This window comes from Lepidochelys kempii, chromosome 8, assembly GCF_965140265.1.
Source record: "Lepidochelys kempii isolate rLepKem1 chromosome 8, rLepKem1.hap2, whole genome shotgun sequence".
In the NCBI taxonomy this organism is placed as follows: Eukaryota; Metazoa; Chordata; order Testudines; family Cheloniidae; genus Lepidochelys; species Lepidochelys kempii.
The window spans coordinates 14,066,215-14,089,428 of record NC_133263.1 but is presented as its reverse complement, the minus strand read 5'-3'; positions in this window follow the sequence as shown (position 1 = coordinate 14,089,428).

The following is a 23,214-nucleotide window of genomic DNA, read 5'->3' as shown; positions in this document are numbered from 1 at the left end:
TAAAACACCTCCCCTCCTCTATATGAAACCCATGGCCAGTGATGAGCTGCCAAAATATTCACAACCGGTTCCCGATAAAAAGTTCTGATTTAAGGGATGTGTCCCAGTATGTATTTTTTGTACCAACAGGGTTACCATACGTCCGTATTTTCCCGGGAGGAGTTTTTTTCCTGGACAGCGATTTAAGAACCAAAAAGCCTGACCTGTCTGGGAAAATACGGACGTATGTTAACCCTGCCTAAAGTTCTTTTTTAAAAAGATGGGCCTGAACTAGAAATGAGCTCCGTTTCACATGTGTGGGTCCCCGCCACTCCCTAGGGGTGTGCTAGGGTGACCAGATGTCCCGATTTTGGGGTCTTTTTCTTATATAGGCTCCTATTATGCCCCACCCCCCATCCTGATTTTTCACACTTGCTGTCTGGTCACCCTAGGGTGTGCACATGTGTGGGTCCCAGCTGCTTCCTGCCTTCCTCATTGAAGCAGGTGTACAGCTTTACTGCCCTGGGAACTGCAGGGCACCAGTGGACGTGGGGCCAGCTGCAGACAGGGGCGTGGGGCAGGGCTAGCTGGAGGCTGGGGGGTGCAGGGCTGGCTGCGGGCAGGGCAGGGGGTGCAGAGATGGCTGGAGACAGGAGGGTGCGGGGTTGGATGGAGGCAAGGGGTGCAGGGCTGGCTGCGGGCAGGGCAGCGGGTGCGGAGCTGGCTGGAGACAGGAGGGTGCAGGGTTGGCTGGAGGCAAGGGGGTGCGGGGCTGGTTGGAGACAGGGCAGGGGTTGACTGGAGGTAGGGGCTGGCTGCAGGCAGGGCAGAGGGTGCAGGGCTGGCTGGAGACAGGGGCTGGCTGCAGGCAGGGGTGTGTGCGGCAGGGGCTGGCTGCGGGCAGCGGGTGCACAGGTGGCTGGAGACGGGCTGGCTGTGGGCAGGGCAGGGGGTGGCTGGATAAAGGGGCTGGCTGGAGGCGGGGGGTGCGGGGGTGGCTGGAGGCAGGGCAGGGGGTGGGTGCGGCAGGGGCTGGCTGTGGACAGGGCAGGGGGTGCAGGACTGGCTGGAGACAGGGCAGAGGGTGCGTGCGGCAGGAGTTGGCTGGAGGCAGGGCAGGGGATGCGGCAGGGGCTGGCTGCGGGCATAGGGTGCGGGGGTGGTTGTGGGCAGGGCAGGGGGTGTGTGCGGCAGGGGTTGGCTGGAGGCAGGGCAGGGGATGCGTGCAGCAGGGGCTGGCTGCAGGCAGGGGGTGCAGGGCTGGCTGCGGGCAGGGCAGGGGGTGCGGCAGGGGCTGGCTGCAGGCAGGGGGTGCGGGGCCGGCTGTGGGCAGGGCAGGGGGTGGCTGGAGACAGGGGCTGGCTGGAGGCAGGGGGTGCGGGGTGGCTGGAAATGGACTGGTTGCAGGCAGGGGGTGCGGGGATGGCTGGAGACAGGGCAGGGGGTGCGTGTGGCAGGAGCTGGCTGTGGACAGGGCAGGGGGTGCGGGGCTGGCTGGAGATGGGCTGGCTGCAGGCAGGGGGTGCGGGGGTGGCTGGAGATGGGCTGGCTGCAGGCAGGGGGTGCGGGGATGGCTGGAGACAGGGCAGGGGGTGCGTGTGGCAGGAGCTGGCTGTGTACAGGGCAGGGGGTGCGGGGCTGGCTGGAGATGGGCTGGCTGCAGGCAGGGGGTGCGGGGGTGGCTGGAGGCAGGGGCTGGCTGCAGGCAGGGTGGTGGGTGCTCACGGGGAGAGCGGCTCGGAGCAGCCCGAGCAGCAGGACGCAACCCAGGCCCAGCAGAGCAGCCAGGGACCCACCAGGCAGCAGCGGGAGCCCCAGGGTCAGGGGAGCAACAGCAGCAACAGGGCTCGCGCCCAGGGCCAGGCAGCAGCCCAAATGGCTCCCGCAGCGCAGCGCCCCCGGTGGCCAGAGGAGGAATTACATCACTTCATGGCCGGAGCCCATCAAAGCCTCAGCGCCCCCTGCAGGAAAGCGGGTTAACAACCGGTTCTAAAACTGCTTCAAAATTTAACGACCCGTTCGCGCGAACTGGCTCCAGCTCACCACTGCCCACGGCTGTCAAAAACCTACTGCCTTAATGAGCCGTAATGTTTAATTTTTATGCACAGACTCATAACCTGTACATTTATTTGCAGAAGGATGTAAAAGGCCAGATACAGTTGGTGTGAAAAATGCTTTATGTTGACCATGCAGCAATATCTTGTAGTACTGTATGGTCTTGTAGCACCTTATTGGTTTGAGCATGAGTCCACTGGAAAAGGAGTATTTCTAATGGTTATATTAGGGGACAGATACTCTATCTCCACCTCTGCCATGAACTTGCTGTGTGATCCTGGCTGAGTTCCATAACCTCTTAATTTTTCAGTTTAGCCACCTGTGAAATAGAGCTGACATTATGTTCCTATCTTACAGGGGTATTAAGAGACATTAAGAAACTTAATTGTTTGTAGAACACTTTCAGGTTTTAAGTTGCTATTTTTTTAATAACCTGAATTTGGTGCTTTTATTTTATAAAATAAATTCAACTTTACGAAAATGACCCAGATTGAAAATTTGAAATGTGGAGTCTAATGTACGAGCAATTACAAATATTGAAATGGAGTACTCTGAAACCTACAAATATTGAAAAGGAGTACTTGTGGCACCTTAGAGACTAACCAATTTATTTGAGCATGAGCTTTCGTGAGCTACAGCTCACTTCATCAGATGTTTACCGTGGAAACTGCAGCAGACTTTATATACACACAGAAATCATGAAACAATACCTCCTCCCACCCCACTGTCCTGCTGGTAATAGCTTATCTAAAGTGATCAACAGGTGGGCCATTTCCAGCACAAATCCAGGTTTTCTCACCCTCCACCCCCCCACACAAATTCACTCTCCTGCTGGTGCTAGCCCATCCAAAGTGACAACTCTTTACATAATCAAGTCGGGCTATTTCCTGCATAGATCAAGGTTTTCTCACATCCCCCCCACCCCCATACACACACAAACTCACTCTCCTGCTGGTAATAGCTCATCTAAACTGACCATTCTCCAGGTTTAAATCCAAGTTAAACCAGAACATCTGGGGGGGGGGGGTAGGAAAAAACAAGAGGAAACAGGCTACCTTGCATAATGACTTAGCCACTCCCAGTCTCTATTTAAGCCTAAATTAATAGTATCCAATTTGCAAATGAATTCCAATTCAGCAGTTTCTCGCTGGAGTCTGGATTTGAAGTTTTTTTGTTTTAAGATAGCGACCTTCATGTCTGTGATTGCGTGACCAGAGAGATTGAAGTGTTCTCCGACTGGTTTATGAATGTTATAATTCTTGACATCTGATTTGTGTCCATTTATTCTTTTACGTAGAGACTGTCCAGTTTGACCAATGTACATGGCAGAGGGGCATTGCTGGCACATGATGGCATAGATCACATTGGTGGATGTGCAGGTGAACGAGCCTCTGATAGTGTGGCTGATGTTATTAGGCCCTGTGATGGTGTCCCCTGAATAGATATGTGGGCACAATTGGCAACGGGCTTTGTTGCAAGGATAAGTTCCTGGGTTAGTGGTTCTGTTGTGTGGTATGTGGTTGTTGGTGAGTATTTGCTTCAGGTTGCGGGGCTGTCTGTAGGCAAGGACTGGCCTGTCTCCCAAGACTTGTGAGAGTGTTGGGTCATCCTTTAGGATAGGTTGTAGATCCTTAATAATGCGTTGGAGGGGTTTTAGTTGGGGGCTGAAGGTGACGGCTAGTGGCGTTCTGTTATTTTCTTTGTTAGGCCTGTCCTGTAGTAGGTAACTTCTGGGAACTCTTCTGGCTCTATCAATCTGTTTCTTTACTTCTGCAGGTGGGTATTGTAGTTGTAAGAAAGCTTGACAGAGATCTTGTAGGTTTTTGTCTCTGTCTGAGGGGTTGGAGCAAATGCGGTTGTATCGCAGAGCTTGGCTGTAGACGATGGATCGTGTGGTGTGGTCAGGGTGAAAGCTGGAGGCATGTAGGTAGGAATAGCGGTCAGTAGGTTTCCGGTATAGGGTGGTGTTTATGTGACCATTGTTTATTAGCACTGCATGCCTAGAGTCATTCGTAGGCCTTTCCACAGAATGGTCAGTTTAGATGAGCTATTACCAGCAGGAGAGTGAGTTTGTGTGTGTATGGGGGTGGGGGGGATGTGAGAAAACCTTGATCTATGCAGGAAATAGCCCGACTTGATTATGTAAAGAGTTGTCACTTTGGATGGGCTAGCACCAGCAGGAGAGTGAATTTGTGTGGGGGGGTGGAGGGTGAGAAAACCTGGATTTGTGCTGGAAATGGCCCACCTGTTGATCACTTTAGATAAGCTATTACCAGCAGGACAGTGGGGTGGGAGGAGGTATTGTTTCATGATTTCTGTGTGTATATAAAGTCTGCTGCAGTTTCCACGGTAAACATCTGATGAAGTGAGCTGTAGCTCACGAAAGCTCATGCTCAAATAAATTGGTTAGTCTCTAAGGTGCCACAAGTACTCCTTTTCTTTTTGCGAATACAGACTAACACGGCTGTTCCTCTGAAACCTACAAATATTGAGTTGACATTGCTTTGGATATTTTTTTTTTTTAAGTTCAAGAGGGAAGGAATTTTTTAAGTAGGGTCGATTTTTTTGTAGGGGGCATTTCCTTACCTAACAAATGCCCTGTCTGTAAAACCTGAAATGTTATGGCCATTAATGTGGACAAATGCCTTAGGGTAACAAAATTGTGCGGGATGCTGTGGTTTGTACTTTGTGATGAAGCATTTCACTACATATGTACTTTTTTCAAGTGCACAATATAATATACAGATTTATACCACTTGCTGTGTTTTTTTAAATCTGAAAACTCCCATTGAGACAATAGACTGTGATTGTATTATAGTAAGCGCTAGATGAAAATTTCCTATTAGTAATAGGAGATTAAATAATTTACAAGAACACAACTCTTCTTGGGCTCTCATGGCTTATGTTCCTAATGCATGGATTAAAGGTCACTAATACTGCACATTGATATATTGGTATGATTGCTTTGATGTAGTAGGTCAAGTCTATCATTGTAATGATGAATGGATGAAGCTTCCCGAAGAGTTGTTAACTGGGTTATGCCGAAGCTTTTTAAATTGATTTAACGGATTGATTATTTATTTATTTAGACAATGATAAAATGCACCCCTTGCATAATCTGTGGGCACCTGCCCAGAAATGAAACAGTCCATCTAATTAAGGCAGTGTGTTTGTTACAGGGCTTTCATGTCTAAAATCAGGACTTTTGAGGGTTTATTTACATAATGAGTCACGGTCTGGTTTCTTTCATCCAAGTCAGCCTGCTGCTGAGTAGGATTCTGCCATAAACTTTTCAGTTTTGCTCTCATGGAGTATGGGAGGGTGGCCTGGGGTTTTAAATATTTTTTTATTGCATATAACAGCATAATTCCCTGCAATTAATGGGACCCAGCCCGCGACAATTTGCATATTTTCCCTATAATTTGTGACACATTCTTTGTCAGGACAAAGCCATGGCTTTTCTCATTGGAGTCAATTTAAATCGACTCCCTCCTCAGTCTATTCTCTCTGAGGGCCAGGTCTGTCCCAAATCCCCAGGTACACACATCCATGACCTCTGGGAACAGAGGGCGAGGTAACTTGCACTTTCCTCAGGCTATTCAGAGCCTGAGGCTAAGTATACTACACACTTCTGCTGGCATAGCTTTGTCAGTCAGGGTATGAAGAGGGGCAATCCCTGACTGACATAGCTGTGCCAGCGGAAGTCCCTAGTATGGAGGCAGCTCTAAGGGCAATCCCAAGCACAGTCCCATCCTAGGTACAGAGTAGGGCTAGCCCAAGCCAATGCCTCTGCTGGTTCGGCCACACTGCCATTTTTAGTGCACTGGCTTGAACAGAGCTATGTGTCTATCCGAGCTGGAAATATACCTCCCTGCCGTAGTGTAGACAAAGCCTATGTGTTGGTGACTTTCCTTGTAACCCCAGGGGAGTTCGTGCAGCTTCATTCATATCATAGTAAATAACTGCTTATGGTCAGCGGGTCTGGATATAGATTCACAGACGTAAACATCAGAAGGCACCACCAGAACATCTACTCTGACCTCCTGCATGACACAAACCATAGAATTTCACCCAGTTACTCTTGATTTCCATCCATTAATTTGTGTTTGACTAAGACATATTTAGAGTGTTGTGCACGTCAGAGTGATCTGAAGTATCCGTGTCCTTCCTCCACATATAAGCAGTGTCTGTTCTGCTTCTGCAATGCTCCTACCGCCTTTCCCATTTCAATGTATTTCTAATATACTTTTCATTCCATGCCAAGCTGTTTCCAGGCCGCGTCAAAGAGCGGTCAAAGACTCAGATACCGCGGGCAAGACTTGCAGTCGTATCCAGTCATACAATAAGGACCCCCTCCGCCCTCTCAGCAGTCTCCGTGAAACAGGGGGTCTCTGTGAGACAGGGAATACAAACACTACACCAGATGAACCAGGCAAACACTTTTTTGTCACATAGCCTTTAAAAAATGGGTGCTTTACCACAGAGCCAGCATTGTTCTCTCGTATAGTTAAAAAAGAAAAAAGAAAAAAAAGGCAAAAACAGATGTTTGTTCTGCTTTCTACAGCTGGAAGGAAAAACACACACCTATCCATCTTATTATTTACTGGATAATGCAAATCATGGGGAAAAAATTCCACCCCTCAAAGGAGAAGTTAGTGTTTTGAATACCTCAGTTCTCTTCAGTTTTTTTCCCCAGCATCTGTGTTACCTAATAAAAAAGCAATAAGATGGACAGATGAATTTTCATGGTTCTTTTTTCTTCAACAGACCATGGGGGGCAACATCTGTTTCTTCCAATCTTCTCCCCCCACCCCCGTACAGGAAATTAAATACAAATTACTATGTTAAGGTGACGTAAGAATCTATCTTTATTAAAAATTAGGAAGTTTAGGCTTTAATTTAAAGTGGTGCCAAATACAGAGGACCAACTCCTCAGCTGCAGCTGAGGAAGGGAGACAAAGATGCCTTTCAACTACAAAACCTGGACCATGTATGCTTTAAGTGAAACTGGCTGCCAATGGCTCTATAAACCATAATAGCATCTGCAGGGAAAACCCCAGCAGCGGCCTCGCCTCTCGCCACACTCCCTGATATGTGTACAGGGAGGGCAGTGGTGTAGCAGCCCCGAGGATAAGCCTCTGTGGTTGGCTTCAGGGACTGTAGAACTGCTTTGGCCCAGAGGTGCAATGCAGGGCAAATGCAAAGAAGAATTTGAGCTTGTGTTTCATCTTGTAAAGCTTAAGTTTAAGCTTAAGTTTAAAGTCTAAGTCTGCAGAGCTGGTGGACTAGGTAGAAGGAAGATTTTCTAGAGTTTGAAGTATTGGCAAATTGAAAGGCTTGCATTTATTTGAAATTAAGCTGGAATTGGATAGGTGAAAGCTTTCATTACATTTGCTGTCATTTTAATGTTAATGAATTAGGCTCACATTTGTATCATATTATTTTAGAAAATACCATGTACAAGAGGGCTACTGATGGAGAGACCTTGCAGAGATCCCAGAAGTGGTGAAATGTTATGGAGGTCGAGATACTACAAATCTCTGGCAAGTTTTGGGGGATCAGAAGAACCACTTGGAGATTGTGAACAGTTTTTATTTTGTGATTTCAATCCATGTTTTTTTGTAGGAACATTGAAAATTTTAAAACAATGTTTTTCTACCTAAAAGGAAGCATGTGCTCAGCATTAGCAATAGGAGAATCTTGCCAAAGGTTAAACTGGTATAAGTGGGTGCTACTTTGTTTCTATTCAAATTCTCCTCCCCTCCCACCCAAGCCTCCAGTTTTATGGTATCTTTGTATTTGTTTTTAATTCTGCTTACTCTTCCATTTCTCACCTTACCTTTTTCCAAGGGATTTTTCCCTTTCTCTTCTGTGTTTGCTTCTTCATTATGGCTTTTGCCTTTGTGTAACACAAACCTAAACATTTGAACTAATAGTTGGACAAGTTCAAGCTGAGCTTTCAAATAGGCAGTGTTGAAGTGAGGTCAAAATTAGGGGTAAACAAGTTTGTCCCTTCCCTGTAACAACATCAGTCTTCCTTCAACCTTGTCCACCCGCTCTGCAGACTTTACAGAGAGCTAAGCTTCAAAATGGCAAACATGATACAACCTTCTTTAAAAAGAAGGAACAGGTAAGACAAGACAAATGTAATACCTTGGCCAACAATAAAAAGACATGAAATGCTACCTGCAATCTTTACATGGTCATGGAATTTTGTCCTGATTTGCAGCAATTCTGTATAGGACTATTTAGAGCTACGCCATTTTTATTTTAAAGTATGAGATACAACTTCTGTTAAATTCCATTTAACAGTTTGCAATCTTGATTCATGTTCTGTCATATTCAAATAATAAAAGTCCTACATATAGAGCATATTGTTAGTCACTGTGATGTTTAGGCCTCTCCATACCTGCTGAACAGAGAAATGCTTTAAAATGATTGCTTTAATAGAAACAAACATATATAAAACTACACGAACACATGTACACACACCACACTTCAGGCCTGATCCAAAAATCATTGAAAAAATAAATGGGAAACCTCCCATTTAGAGTCTTTAAATCAGAGCCTGAATGACTTTTTCTTTTAGTTTTAAATTGAAGATGTCTTACTGGAACAGTCACTTTACAATGGTTGGTTCATAATTAAAGGGTATTTTCTAACAATGAGTCCCTATTTATTTTTTGTTTGTCTCGTTGTGTTCTTTTTGTGGCATGAACTGTAATAAAGCCATAGTGTTTCTATCTCTACACTGGTCAAAATTTTTTAGCTCAGATGCATATAAAAAGGTGTCATCAGGGAACAGAAAATGATACTTCTGGATTACAGGCAAAAGGTCTGGAGTCTGTGGTAGCCATGCAGGCTGACAGCGAGCAAGTTATGCAACCAGAAGAAATGGTAATTAAGTCACTGAGGCCCTGATTCAGCAAAGCACTTAGGGCCAGATTTTTAAATGTGTTTAGGTGCGTAATTGGATTTTCAAAAGCTCCTAGATGCTTACAGTACATTGATTTCAGTGAATGTTAGGTGCCAAGATGCTTTTGAAAATTCAATTAATGCCTGAATTCCTTTAAAAATCTAACCCTTAAGCATGTATCCAAGGTCCATTTAATCAATGGGACTTAAGTATGTGTTTGTGCTTTCTTAATTATACACTTTGAAGTTAAGCACATATTTAAGTGCTTTGTTAAATTGGAGCCTGAATAAGATAGCATTGTAATTATTTACAGAGTACCATAAGTGTGAACAGTGCATTGGAGACAAACCTGCCATTTTTTTGTTGTTGCTATTTTGTGACATATTTTCTTGTCTTTACATGTTTCAGAATAGCAGCCGTGTTAGTCTGTATTCCCAAAAAGAAAAGGAGTACTTGTGCCACCTTAGAGACGAACCAATTTATTTGCTTATGCTCAAATAAATTTGTTAGTCTCTAAGGTGCCACAAGTACTCCTTTTCTTTTTGTGTTTACATGTGTCTTTCCTGGCACTGAAATGTCATCTATTCAAGTGCTCAATATTTTGTTCTGTTTCATTTCACTATAGGAGAAACTAGGGTGACCAAAAGAATTCTATTCTCTTTTTGGTGATGGTTGTGTTCTCATTAGCATTTCCTTTATTCCACTTCTCATTTCATTCACCCAGCCTGAAATTGGTACTTGATTGTCATGTAAACCACTTTGCAATTGCACTTGTGAACTGCAAAAGTACAGTACCAGGCAATACAGCAGATTTCAGTAATGTTAGTTCAAAAGATATGATTCTATGGATGTTAATAAGGTCACACTTGCCATGGCAATCCACCTGACTGATGCTTTTTTGTGAGTTGTAGAGAGTTTATAAACACCTCTAAACTCTGTTCAAAAAAAGCAATTTTGTCACAATAATCTGATTTCACTCTACCATATGGCCTTATATCACTGGCATCCTTTTTTCCCTGGACAGTTTTTCCCTGTGCTTGCTATAGCAACTTCAGAATGTATTGCAAAGCTTGAAGACTGCTCCTAGTAGAAGAAAGTGCCTTGGTCAATGATTTTGCACTACGAATAGGCATGAATCTATTGCATGAGCAAAAGACGCAAATATTTAAATAACCATGACTCTCTGTTAATGTCTGTTTGCCTATTAGAAGGTCATCGAGATAGTGAAGAATGAAAAACACTTCTGAGTTTTGCTTTGTAACTTTCTCTCTTCGAGAAGGCAAAAGAGGGACACAACCTGGTGCAATTTGCACTGTGAGTTAATTGGACCAGACATCGAAGTCTTAGATAAATCATGCACTATAGCATTTGACACACTGTGTTACTTCAATTAGTATGACGTATGCCATTATCTAGACAAAAGGAAAGATGTACCGTGCTAATCAGGATATTAAAGTGACACTACTTAACAAAATGTGCATGGTAAACCAGATCCAGATAAAAATCTCAAGTCTGCAGAGTGTATATGGATTCATTTTTTAGGAAGTCTTGAGCATAATTCTGCTATCAGAGCTGTAGGGTATCTTTCAACTGATATCCAGCTTTTCCATCATATGCAGAGTTCCCATTGCTGCTTACACTGGGAGTTGTGCACACTTAGGAAGCACAGAGTATGCAAGTCAAGATCTTCTGCACGTCTTGTGGGAGCAGAATTTTGCCATATTTGTCTAGCACTCTGGGATTCCATCCAGGGCCTTCAGCCTGGAGTTTTATAAATGGTCTCTCTGCTAGTTGAGCTGACTACAAGTCAGTAGGCCAAAATCTGAGCTCAGCTTCATGTGTGCGAAGAAGTACTGATGTAACTGAGAGCATAATTTGGCATGCTGATTACTAAGCATGTTAAAGGGTCAGTGTTAAAATAGGTAGGCCAAAGCAGCTGTGATTTGGTTTGTGGACATGTACTTGCTATTTTATTTTCTGAGGAAGAGTCTTGTACCTTTCAATACCTTGCTGCCTGTTGGAGATGGAGCAGGAAGACAGAGGGCAGCCTGACCTGCGTAGGTATGCCTGAATCCACGATAATGAAAGCATCTATCATCCTCCTGAGTGTGTGCGCAGTAAAGTAAGTTCAGTCTTTTCCACAATAACTTTTATTTTGGGGAATAAGCGCATTTTAGGGATCAGGAGAATGGCAAGGCTAAAAATATCCTCTATAGCATGTATGTTACATTTTGTCATTGGAAGGCCTAGAACTCTACATACAGAGACGTATAATTAGGATGTGCCCCTTAAAGTGCCATCTTCCCTTAATGTGGAATATGCCCTTAAATATCCTCCTAGAAAGTCTTTCAAGCACTGAAGAAATGTTTTTTTCAACCAATTTGCAGAGTAGAGTAGAATACTCAGTGAACGGAGCATAGTTTGGTTCCCTGACACTTGTCATTCCTGAATAGCCTAGAATTTTTTAAAATCAACCATTCCATTGTGGGAAGAAAGCATTTTCAGGAGGCAAATAATGAATCATTTATAATAGCGCTCCACTGAGTACAGCACCTCAGTATATTAATCAGCTCTCTGCCCATACTGATATTTATCCTTCACTACTGTAACTTCAAAGGTTTCTGTGCTTTGTTTAATAATTTCTTGAAGAGCATAGAGCTTTGGTCTATGTGTACTAGGTACCTATAAGTAGACCTATAATATATTCATTATTATTATTACAGCCATTTACGGTCTGCCCATCAATGTCTTATGTGGGCAAACTACATATAGTTCAGACTTAAGAGCAAATAACATAGCCCAGTAGCAAGGAAGTTTGATTGTATCTGACCTAGAGCACTGTATGCTCCCAGTTAGCTCCCAGTTTATTTACAATACCAATTGACTCTCTGTCCTTTACATTTTCCGAGCATTATATTATGGAAACCATAATAGCAACATAGTCATGATGAGTCACTGTGTGTGTGTGTATGAGTTGGGAGTTGGTAAATAACTTGCCCAGATAGATTTTTCAGTTTGGTGCAATTTGCCAAATCTAAGGTCCCCTACAACATTTGAACAAAATTGGTTTGGTTGATTATTATTTTGTCAAGTTCAACTCCCTCCTTCCCAAAGCCACTGTCCTCCCCAGAGATTAGTGGCCACAGATGACTTTTTGCATTGCTACAACTAAACTCTGGTTTTGAAGTGGACATTTTCCAGGTTGGAAGCGTACGGAGTAGACTTGCTTTATTGCGTCTGTAGATGAAAACCTAACAAAACCACCCAGATGTCTTTGCTAATGTATCCAAAGAAGCGCCTACACAAAGCATCAGAATGATCAGAGACTTTTGTTGTTTTTTCCCCTCCCAAATTATAGAAAGAAAAAGCCAGGACTGGAAAGAGCTGGTTATTGTTGGTAGAAGTACAGAAAATACTGTCGCCATGACGAACCTACAACTAACTATAAAGCAGTAGCACCAGCAAAGAATACCATTATAGAATCATAGAAACATAGGACTGGAAGGGACCTTGAGAGGTCATCGAGTCCAGTCCCCTCAAGGCAGAACTAAGTATTATCTAGATCATCCCTGACAGGTGTTTGTCCAACCCGCTCTTAAAAATCCCTAATGATGGAGATTCCACACCTCCCTAGGCAATTTATTCCAGTGCTTAACCACCCTGACAGTTCGGAAGTTTTTCCTAATGTCCAACCTAAACCTCCCTTGCTGCAGTTTAAGCCCATGGTACCACGATCATGGCGCTCTCCTAGTCTGGGTCTGTTTATTATCAGTGCAGACAGAATTCTGATCATCAAGATATTCACTTATTAGTTCTACCTTCTGTGACTTCTTCTCCAAATGGAGCCCTTGGAAACTAACCAACATCGTTCTGGGCTTATTCTACTGGAAAGTTATGGCAACTAGTGACATGGATCATATGGAGAGTCTGACGTGGTAGATTAGTTTATAGTAGAAATATGACTCTCAAATCAATATCATCATGACACCATCCAGGCTATTCTTTCTGCCCTGAGGGACAATGAGGTTTCTGTTACTGTTCACATGCACAGTGGCATTCCTGCGTTTATGTTTGTTTTGCTGTCAGTTGTTACAAATATGTTTAGCCCGTCAGTGGCAATAACAACACCCATCCTCTTAGGTGTCCTATGTTGAGCACCAAAAAAATGAAGGTACCTAAAATCACTACTCACTTTTTGGACCTTAGTGTGTCAGCACCATCTTCTTGGCACTTAACTGTACCTCTTCCTACTGTGCCAGCAGGCAATATGTTTGCTTTTGGATATAATAGGTGGCACACTTTTAGAGCATGCAGGATGGTGCGGCCTGCTTTCCTGTAGTGTCCCCAGTCTGCCCCTTATGCCACGAAGGGGGCACAGTTATGACTCTCTCTTTTCCGTCTTTCCTTGCCTAACCCACTAGAAGTGCATGGAGGGAGCAGTTCCGGCATATTCCTGGGCACGGAAAATTCAGATTACCCTATTCTTTGTATGGGATGCTCCATGGAGAAAATTCTGCTGTATTTGTTGCAGAAGTTGGTAGGTGCATACTATTTGTAGTACTGGGCCAGGCAGGTCTAGACCCACCCATAACTAAAGGGCCCACTCCCTTCAATTAAGGGCCCACTAAACCCAGGCCACAGCTGATTTCTTGGGACAACAGATGAAAACAACAGAGCGGGAGTGGGGTCAGCACCACCTGTACTAATGCCAACATGTAGGTTTTCGACATGGGGTGAGGCGGCCATGCCTCCTGGTTGGGGGGAGGGAGGAAGGGGCCCCAGCTGCCATTGATGGTAGGGAAGGTTGTGGTGGCAGTGGTGGGCGGAGGGGCTGTGGGCATTGGTGATGGGGTGGCAGCCATGGCCAGCTGAGCGTACTCTCTGGAGGCTGAGGAACGAGCAACCCCAGAGCTGGTGGAAGGTGGAGCTGCGGTCGATGGCAGGGTTTGCAGCAGTAGAGGCCATCGCTGCAGAGGAAGCCTTCCTGGCAGGGCTCTTGCCCTTTTTCTCCCCTGCCCCCTTCTGTTGATGGGGGCGGGGGTCCATTGATGGTGGCAGGTTTGGCAGCAGAGTCCCTTGCTGTGCCTGCTGCTGCTGCCCCATGGGGAGGGGGGGCGGGGGGGCTGGTGGTATCGCCGGCAGCATTGATGGTGGCAACTGCAGGGTCAGATGTGGGGGAAAGCTGGGGTGGGGCAACAATGGTGGCTGGGTCCCTGGGCAGGACAGGAGAGGCAGGTAACAAACAATAAGGGGGAAGCCTTGGGTGGGAATCAGGTAACAATCAGTGCAGAGGAGACAGGGGAGGCATGTAAATGTGTGTGTTGGGCGGGGGTGGGGGGGACATCAAGAACTGCAAGGAGAAGGGGGCCATTGAGACTGGAGTTGAGGGTTGCAAACCACAAGTGGGTGGGAGTGCCTGGTGGGCAAGCAGGGGGATGAGGAGGCCCTCCAGCCCAATGCAAACTGAGTGGAAGTCGAAGGGGGTACATGCACCCAGGCGTGCTTGTGGAAGAGTCTGTGCTGAAACAGTCCCAGAGAAGGTGAGTGGAGGGAGGCAGGCAGTCCAGCAAGCAGATGGGGTTCCGCAGCAGGAGTGATGGCGGAGTGGGTGAGGGCCCCACGCAACAACAGCAGCGTTGTTCTCCAGAAGGAACAGGTGTAGCAGCAGAGGCTCTGGTGTGTAGGAGCGAGGGAGAGGGTAGCAGGCAGAGAGGGAAGAATCTCACGGTTAAGGTAGTTGAATGCTGTCCTGGAAGATTCAGTTATATCCCTACCTCTGCCATAGTGTTCCAGTGTGATGCTAATTCAGTCACTTACAACCAAACTTTTCACAGTTGGTCACTATGTGTGTGGTCATATGTTCTGGCTGCCCAATTTGAGATGCTGAGTCTGATTTGCAGAAGTGCCGAGCACGCACAGCTGCGACTACAGGAGCAGAGTTTTGAACATATAAAGTGCAATATAATAGTAAGTATTCTGAAAAATCTGATCCTCGGAGTCTTAAATTACAATTAGCGTATACTTATGACCTTAATCTTTGTGTCTGTTCCCCATCTATAAAATGGGGATAATAACATCTTCCTGAGCTCATAGAGGTGTACTCAGAATAAATCAGTGAATATTTGTAAAGCAGTCGGATACTATAGAAATAGATGCCAGAGAAAAATCCATGAGGAAATTAATAATTCAGTTTTTGGAACAGAGATTGAATACTGTGCAGTAAATCAGGTCTGGGGCCACACATTCAACAACAAGGAGAAAACTAAATACTGAATTCCTGCTCATTAAGCAAGCACTGTCCATTCGGTGCACGGAAGGAGGCAGAACTCCTGTATAAAAAATAGCATGTGATCATGTAAGTAAAGACTGTACCATAATGCAAATGAACAAAGGGGTGGGGGTGGGGGGGTGTCACATTAAGGTAGCACAGGTAATCTAGATTCTGGCATTTCCTGACTTTCCTAACTTTTCCTGCTTGACTTTGCATCCTTAATATTCTTTTTAATGCACTTTTTGTATGCAATTATATTCACATATGAGTAGAACTGATCCAACTTTCGTGTTCTCTTTTACAGTTTTCATTTAAATGTTCTTAGCATTGGGCTGGGATGAATGCAAGAATAGTAGAGCACAAATTGGTTCTCATGTTTTCTTATAGACTGCAGAATATAAATCTTGAAAAATGTGCTTTGAATGGGAAAGGATACAACTTAATGATACACTTACTCTATCTGCTGCCTGGGCATTCAGTGAATTGTAATGCATATTGCAAACTCTCACTTGTGACAGAAGTTTTTCTGTGCTTATAAAGTAATTTCATTGCATCAACTGCAGTGAAGGCCTGTAAGCACTGTGGTTCCCTCTTTAAAATTATCTAATTGTTATCTGATTTAATAGAATTTTGAGCCCCCAAAATTACAGTCTGCCAAAAATTACACATATATATTATAACAATAATATTGCATTTATTTTCTGAGCTCTAAATAGCTATAGGATATATAAGAAACTTCTTTAGATATCATATATATCTAACCAAAGAAAATTACTTGAATGGGCGTAAAATGAAAATTTTGTGGATTATAGTTTCTATTTATAAATTTTGTTTCTTGCGTACCTGTTCCTCTTCCTTTCTGTTCATGTGGATACATTATGTGTGTTATCTGGCAGGGGGCTGAGCGGTAGAGATAATACCTCCTCTGTGACTGGTCGGATTTCTGCTCTCTGGATGGGCTTTGAGAAGGCACTTTCCAAATTTTATCATGATCCTTTGGATATACCTGGGCTCCACCAGGTCAGAACTGTAGGCTCTTCTTGAGTTTGTGTCAAGTCTCTCACAGAACCAGGAACTCATTAGGGAAGAAGTGAGATAAATATTAAAAGCATGGTTTGAAGACCTGGACTGTTTGTAATATTAGCTGACTCAGAAGAAATTATATTTTAATTATTCATCCTTGGGTTCTCTCCATCCATATAGCCTTCTAACTGACCACCTTGCTTCCAAGTCCCCTAATCTGCCACTTCCTTCCTGAACTCCAACCACCCCAGTACTTGTCTTCCAGCCTCTCAGTTCCCATCTTCTCTCAAGCAGCAGTGTATCACCAGGAAAACTAGAGTTTGAGAACCACTTCCCTAACCCCATTTCCCTTACTTCTTTCACAGTACAGCACAAGGTTAGAAAAGAAGAGTATCTGATTTTATTTGCTAGAAATTCTCTACCACACAGGGGGAGCTAAAAGGAACTCTTGTTTCATTTTAATGCTGGTGCATATTTTTTTATCCTGTTACAGTCTCACACACAGTAACAAATTACTTATGCCAGTGTCACTCATTTCCCCCATAGACCTTTTAACTCCCAAATCAGCATGTAGCAGGTTGCAAATGGTATTTGAAAAGGAAAACCACAGGCATTCTGTGGATGTCATCCAAATAAAGCAGCATGGATTACAGGCAGAAATCAAATTGGAACACATGGAAAGATCCCACTGAAAGTTTCCTTACTCACTCAACATATGGTAGCCTTGTCACAGGAGTCAGGATTTCCCATTTGACAACTGCAGACCACCATCAAGGGGTTAACTTTAAATGGAGCCTTCTATAAAAACTAATAGCAGTAGCAGGAAAGCTGCATTCTCACAACATTTTGCTTGATATAGAGAGGATACCCCAGACATACATTGTGTGCTCTATTGTCGTGGAGCGTGCTTACATTTGTTCTTTCCTATTTTGGTCTCTCTGTGTAAAAGTCATTCGGACTGAAAGTATATGGTTGGTTTTGCATAATGGAGAAACACCGTAGTATCGACCTACTGACATCGTGTTAGTGTATTCTAGATCAGTGGTTCTCAAAGCCGGTCCGCTACTTGTTCAGGGAAAGCCCCTGCCGGGCCGGGCCGGGCCGGGCCGGTTTGTTTACCTGCCGCGTCCGCAGGTTTCGCCGATCAGGGCTCCCACTGTCCGCGGTTCGCCGTTCCAGGCCAATGGGGGCTGCGGGAAGGGCGGCTAGTGCGTCCCTTGGCCCGCACCACTTCCCGCAGCCCCCATTGGCCTGGAGTGGCGAACCGCAGCCAGTGGGAGCCACAATCAGCCTAACCTGCGGACGTGGCAGGTAAACAAACCGGTCCGGCCCGCCAGGGGTTTTCCCTGAACAAGCAGCGGACCGGCTTTGAGAACCACTGTTTTAGATCATGTGTTCATGGGAAAAATTGCTTGCTTTGTCACAGTTTAGTCTAAATAAAATACATGAATAGGTTATTTGTTTTGTGGAAGCCTTGTAGTAGTGTCTTCACAGCGTCATCATCGGCACATAGCTCAGTAAATATGTTTGGGCTTAGTGGTCAGAGTAGGGGGCTAGGAGTCAGGATTTCTGTATTCCCTTGTCCCATGCTTTGCCACCGACTTGCTTTGTGTCCTTGGACATGTCCATTATCTCCTGCCTCAGTTTCCCCTTCTGACAACCCATCTGTGTCAAGCACTTTCAGACCTATTATTTAAAAGTGCTATATAAATATTCAGTATTAGAAGCCAGAGTCAGGATACAATGTGATCTCTCATAATCCCAACATGTAAAACATAAGTTACTTATATAGCATTCACATGCAAACTATGTCTATTTTGGTTCCACCTGGGATGTGAACATTTGATTAATTACTCAGAAGGGAAAACACCATTTATCTGTAAGATTTTATGGATTCAAAGTGCTTAGGGAAGATAGGATCCAGAGGTCACATAGGCCTTTCTTGGATAAAAATAAAATAATGGGCAATGACTGATTTGGGGGCTGGGGCCTGTCTGTAACCCTATGTGTGTGCATAGAGGATACTGCACACTGGAACTTTCAGAGTATGCCCAATATTGGACTTAACAGCAAACATTTTTTTCAGAAATATAAGGTCAGAAATGTTTATGGTAATTATCTCCCATTCCCTTTGTTAACATGTTTGCAGGCAAAGCATTATAAATAGCATTGATAATATTGCCTCACAAGCACCATATCTTGTTTGTTATAATAGAAAATGGCAGGGATGTAAAAATTGGAGGTTTTTATTAACAGGGTTAATAAAATCTTGCTTTGAGCCTAGATTAAATCACTTTGAAGTGCCAATCTTTCCTTTGCAATATTTTGCTTCTAGACAGTGACTTAGAATGGAATTCCCAAGATGTACATGTGTTAGTTATGAAAACACTTTTATAAGGTCTCTAAGTTTTAGTACAGCATCTTGCTTGCATTTGGCATAGCAAATATAGCTGTGGAAGTTTTATGGGGCTGGGCTTTTTTATATATCAGTTTGTAATTGATAACTGCTTAATGTTTTAGTCATAAATTTACTGAATTCATTTTGAAAAGCTTCTTTTCCCAGACAGCAGAAGAGAATACAATGATAAACTAAGCTAGGTCAAAGAGAAAAAATAATTTTAAATGAATCCAAACATCTAATTTATCTGGATTTCTAATTAATTGAAAAGTCTAAGTTGCTAAAGACAACAGTATTGTAAATCCTATTTATCTCTACTAAGATTTCCTTATTTCTTCCAACTCTTTCTTTTGCACTCATACATCAAGTCAATGTAATGTGACTTGCTCTAGTAAAGTGGAACCAAAGGTCAAGGTTTTCAATCTCAGGGTACCCATGGGGACTCCTTTTTGTGTAACACCTGACTGATTCAAAAATGGAATTCTGGTTACCCAATCTATCAAGGCATGGAATAGTCTAATGTTCAATCTTGGCGGGGGGGAGTTCATAGTGTACAATGGCAGAATAAACACAGCAAATGGAGTTACTCCATGGATGATTTTGGCCCACTGTGACTATTTTCATTAGTATCTATTACCTTCTGACACTTTGTAATAACAAATGTATAAAATTGTTTTACAGTTGCGTAATACTCACTTGGTTAAGACCTTTCAGAACGCATTCATAGGATATCATAATGAATTATATTCACTCCTCTGCCAAATGACAGTGTAATGTAAAACCTCAGTGGATTGCTTTGGTCGACCTTTTTATACTCAACTGTACTGGTTTTGAGGTCTTTCCAGTTAGAAGCGGGTGACCTTGCGAACAATCTTGGGGAGAATAGCTTGTGGGGGTGGGTCTTTGAACAAAGGCCTCACATATGTTTGTTTGCTGCTGTTTGAATGAAGTACAAGGGCTAAAACAGGTGTGAGCTTGATTACAAAATGCTGATTAAAGAGGTTGCAAGGGACAAAATGTGCCGATAAACAGAGGAAATGACAAAGGACCCGTACCAATCTATTTGCTGTGTTGGTCTGTGTGACAGGTTTCCAGAATGGAGAGACCCATGTAACCATTCATATTCCGCCCCCTCAGCCCCATTTTACTTTGTTGCCATATTTAGGAACCCTTATCTCTTAATCTTTAATAATTCTCCTGGGAAGCAAAGATCCTTTTTTCCTTATTAGTTACACAGAGAGCAAAACGGGTCTTAAACAAGTTTTTCCAGCTCTCTAACATGTTTGTGCCATAGCAGGAACTATGAAGTGGACTGCAGAGTGATTTTTTTTCCTCTGTTACCATTATCAAAGCTGAGACAATACCGGAGTTTCTCCACCTTCTATCTGGATTGTGTCTGCGTGTAGAGGATAGTTTCCTGGGTTTATGAATGTTCGCTTCACCCGTTTTCGTGTCATTAGGGATTGTACCGTGCCGAGCACATTGGGGCCCAACCGAGTTGTGGCTTTTAGGAGCTTCTGTAATATAAACATTTAATAATAATAATCATTAATAAGTAGTAGTAGTACCAACAAACACGTGTGTAAGTACATACACGTGCAAAAAAAGCAGCTTTTGGTCATGGAGTTGCAGCACTGGCCAACTGAAGTTACCTGCTTTCATTATTATTACCCACAGGATTTCAGGGAATAACAGCCACTGGATCACAGGTAGATTGAGGACAAAATATCTAATCTAACTGTGGTTCTGGGTACACATTTGTATCTGGCTCCAACGATGCTCTAATTTTTCTACAGTAACTTTCCCTGATTCAAATAGCAAAAGTGGCTCAGAACAGAATAGTTCTGTTTGTTTTGCCTTTGAACATAGTCTAATGTAATGTGCTGCAAATAGCAGACAGACAGAGGATGAATATGCTCATATATGTATAAGAACATGGACACTTCTACTTTGAAATCGGTTAGGGCCTTAGGTCAGCTATTAAAAGGCTAGGAGTATTTGTGGCACCTTAGAGACTAACCAATTTATTTGAGCATAAGCTTTCATGAGCTACAGCTCACTTCATCGGATGCAAAAGCTTATGCTCAAATAAATTGGTTAGTCTCTAAGGTGCCACAAGTATGTCTTTTCTTTTTGCAAATACAGACTAACACGGCTGTTACTCTGAAACCTATTAAAAGGCTGTTCGGGTGGATGCAGTGCTTGAGCAGAAAATGCTAAGGTATCTGTCTCAGGGTGAATGCTTCCTCAACTCAAGGGCATTTTCTTGAAGTTCACCAACTTCAGTGGACTGTAACCCACTGAATGCCAGGAACAAGGCACTGGAAACTATTCAGTTAATGCAGAATTACTTATCCAAACAAGATGATGTGTCTACAGAGTGACTAACTTCACATATTCTCACATAACATACCGGGCGAAATCCTGGCCTCATTGAAGTCAGTCACAACTGGGTCAGGATTCCATTCATGGTGTTGTTCACAGCTGTTGCAGATCTCATGGCATGAATAGGTCAGAGAGACTGAACCACTAAGCATGGCATGAGGCTATTTTGTATGGCAGTGAGGGGAATCCAGCCCTGCCACTGCCTGGGCTGGAATGGCCATGCAGATATAAATGATAGGCATATACTGAAATGTAGCTTCCAGGAGATATTTACCCAGTTAATTGGCATTGGCCCAATAGTAAAGTAAGACACATAGTACACTTCTGCCAATGCAGCAGAGTTCACTCTGCATGACCTTCAATCCACCATGTTTCCTATCAATTAAATGCAGACAAAAACAATTGTAACAGCCCTTGGCATCAGACAAAGCTTGAGATGTTCCATCATTTCCCCCAGCAAACTGCAGAATGAATTCTCATCCTATTCCCATAGATCACTCTCATTTCTCTGCCCTTTTCTTTTCTTCTATATACAAGGGACTGGGTTCATTCCCATCATTGGCCAGGAGATACAACTTTATGGAAAAACAAATCTCCCAAGAGTAGGCATCTGAGGTGATTTTTTTTCCATCCTATTTCTGCGAGGAGGAGAGACAAAGACAAACACTGCATGTATTCATGTTTGTGTTGGGCTACCTCTGACAGACACACTCATGTTCAATTCTGATGTATTAAATTGGTCTTAGCACTTGGCTGTGAGATTTCTGAGGAAGTGCGGAATGAGTGGTAACTTGAACACACACATGTTGTAAGAAATTCAGAAAAGCATAACTTCAGAGAAGCTCAATAGAATGTAGCATATTGGAAACAATGTACTCTAGTGCATACCTTTCATCCTTGCCTTTTGAATGTGCTTTAAAAACAATGATGTTCCCTTTAGCTGTGTCCTTTTGGTTCAGTAGGCTTCATCGCATGAGAGAGAGCAAGCCAGATATGAAAGGGCAGCAGAAGAAAGGGAGAGGAAATAAATAGCAAACCTGTATCTCTGATGATAGTTTAAAAAAAAAAATAGAAAGGGAATCTGTATTTTGTGAAAGAGAAAACAGGACACACTTTAAACATTGCAGAATTTAACTATTGCACATATGCACAATCTGTATGTGAAGTGACTATGATTGTGTCGGCTGCTATGGTAACTGAATGGGCAAATGCCTCATTATACCTTTTGCTAATGGCCTGGTCCTGGTGCACACCCTTAAATGTGACCACCCCCACAAGACAAGCTTCATTGGCCCAACAGGCGCTCTGCCTTCCAGACCTGCTCATCAGAGCGAAATCATGAGCCATATAATGCTTTCCTCCCATAAAAAGAGAGCACGAGAGAGCTGCCCTTAGGACAATCCCTGTATCTTCTACCAGTGGTTTTCACACATCTTATGTGTCTTAAATAATCCCTGCCCTATTCCATCCTCCAGTGTGTAATTTCAGCCTAAAACTGATTGATCAGTTTAAGCCCCTTGGAAGGACACACACCATCTGGCTTTCAGAATAAAAAATGGTGGCAGCAACATTCAGAATCAGTGAAAACAAGAAATCAAGACTGTCTGGTAATTGAGTGCTCCCTTCTTCTTAGCATATGGGCAATGTGGCTCAGCAACGCATGACCAGGATTCATCACCGAATTTGGTCCGCTGGTTGGATTATTCACTTCCTCAGCTTGGGCCAAGTAGTGACGGGGCATGCAACATGAATGCTGATCCATGCCCCCATTCAGTACTCCCAAAACAGAAGGAGGGAAACAACCGCTGGTAATGGAATGACAGTGTCCAAGAGTTAACGTTCCTTACTGAAGAGTGCAACTTTACAGTGTCCTTGACAACTAAAACATTGCTGCAGAGACAACAGGCCCAGCCTTGTGTTCATACTCTTAGCTAAAGAGGGTGCTCTTCATTGAGCTGGGCAATCAACATCCTCAGGCAGAGTTACCGGTGCCACCATCTGCTTTGGTAACTTGGGAGTTGTGACTGACTGGATTAGTGACTGGAAACTGCTTCCGTTTCTCCCATGCATCCCTAGGCAAGTTTCCTAACATAGGAAGCAAGAGGGGAGGGGGTAGTTGCTCATTAGTTTCGCTAGCTCTGGGAGTTTTCTACAGGGTCCCAATAGTGACAGTGAACATCTGGATGA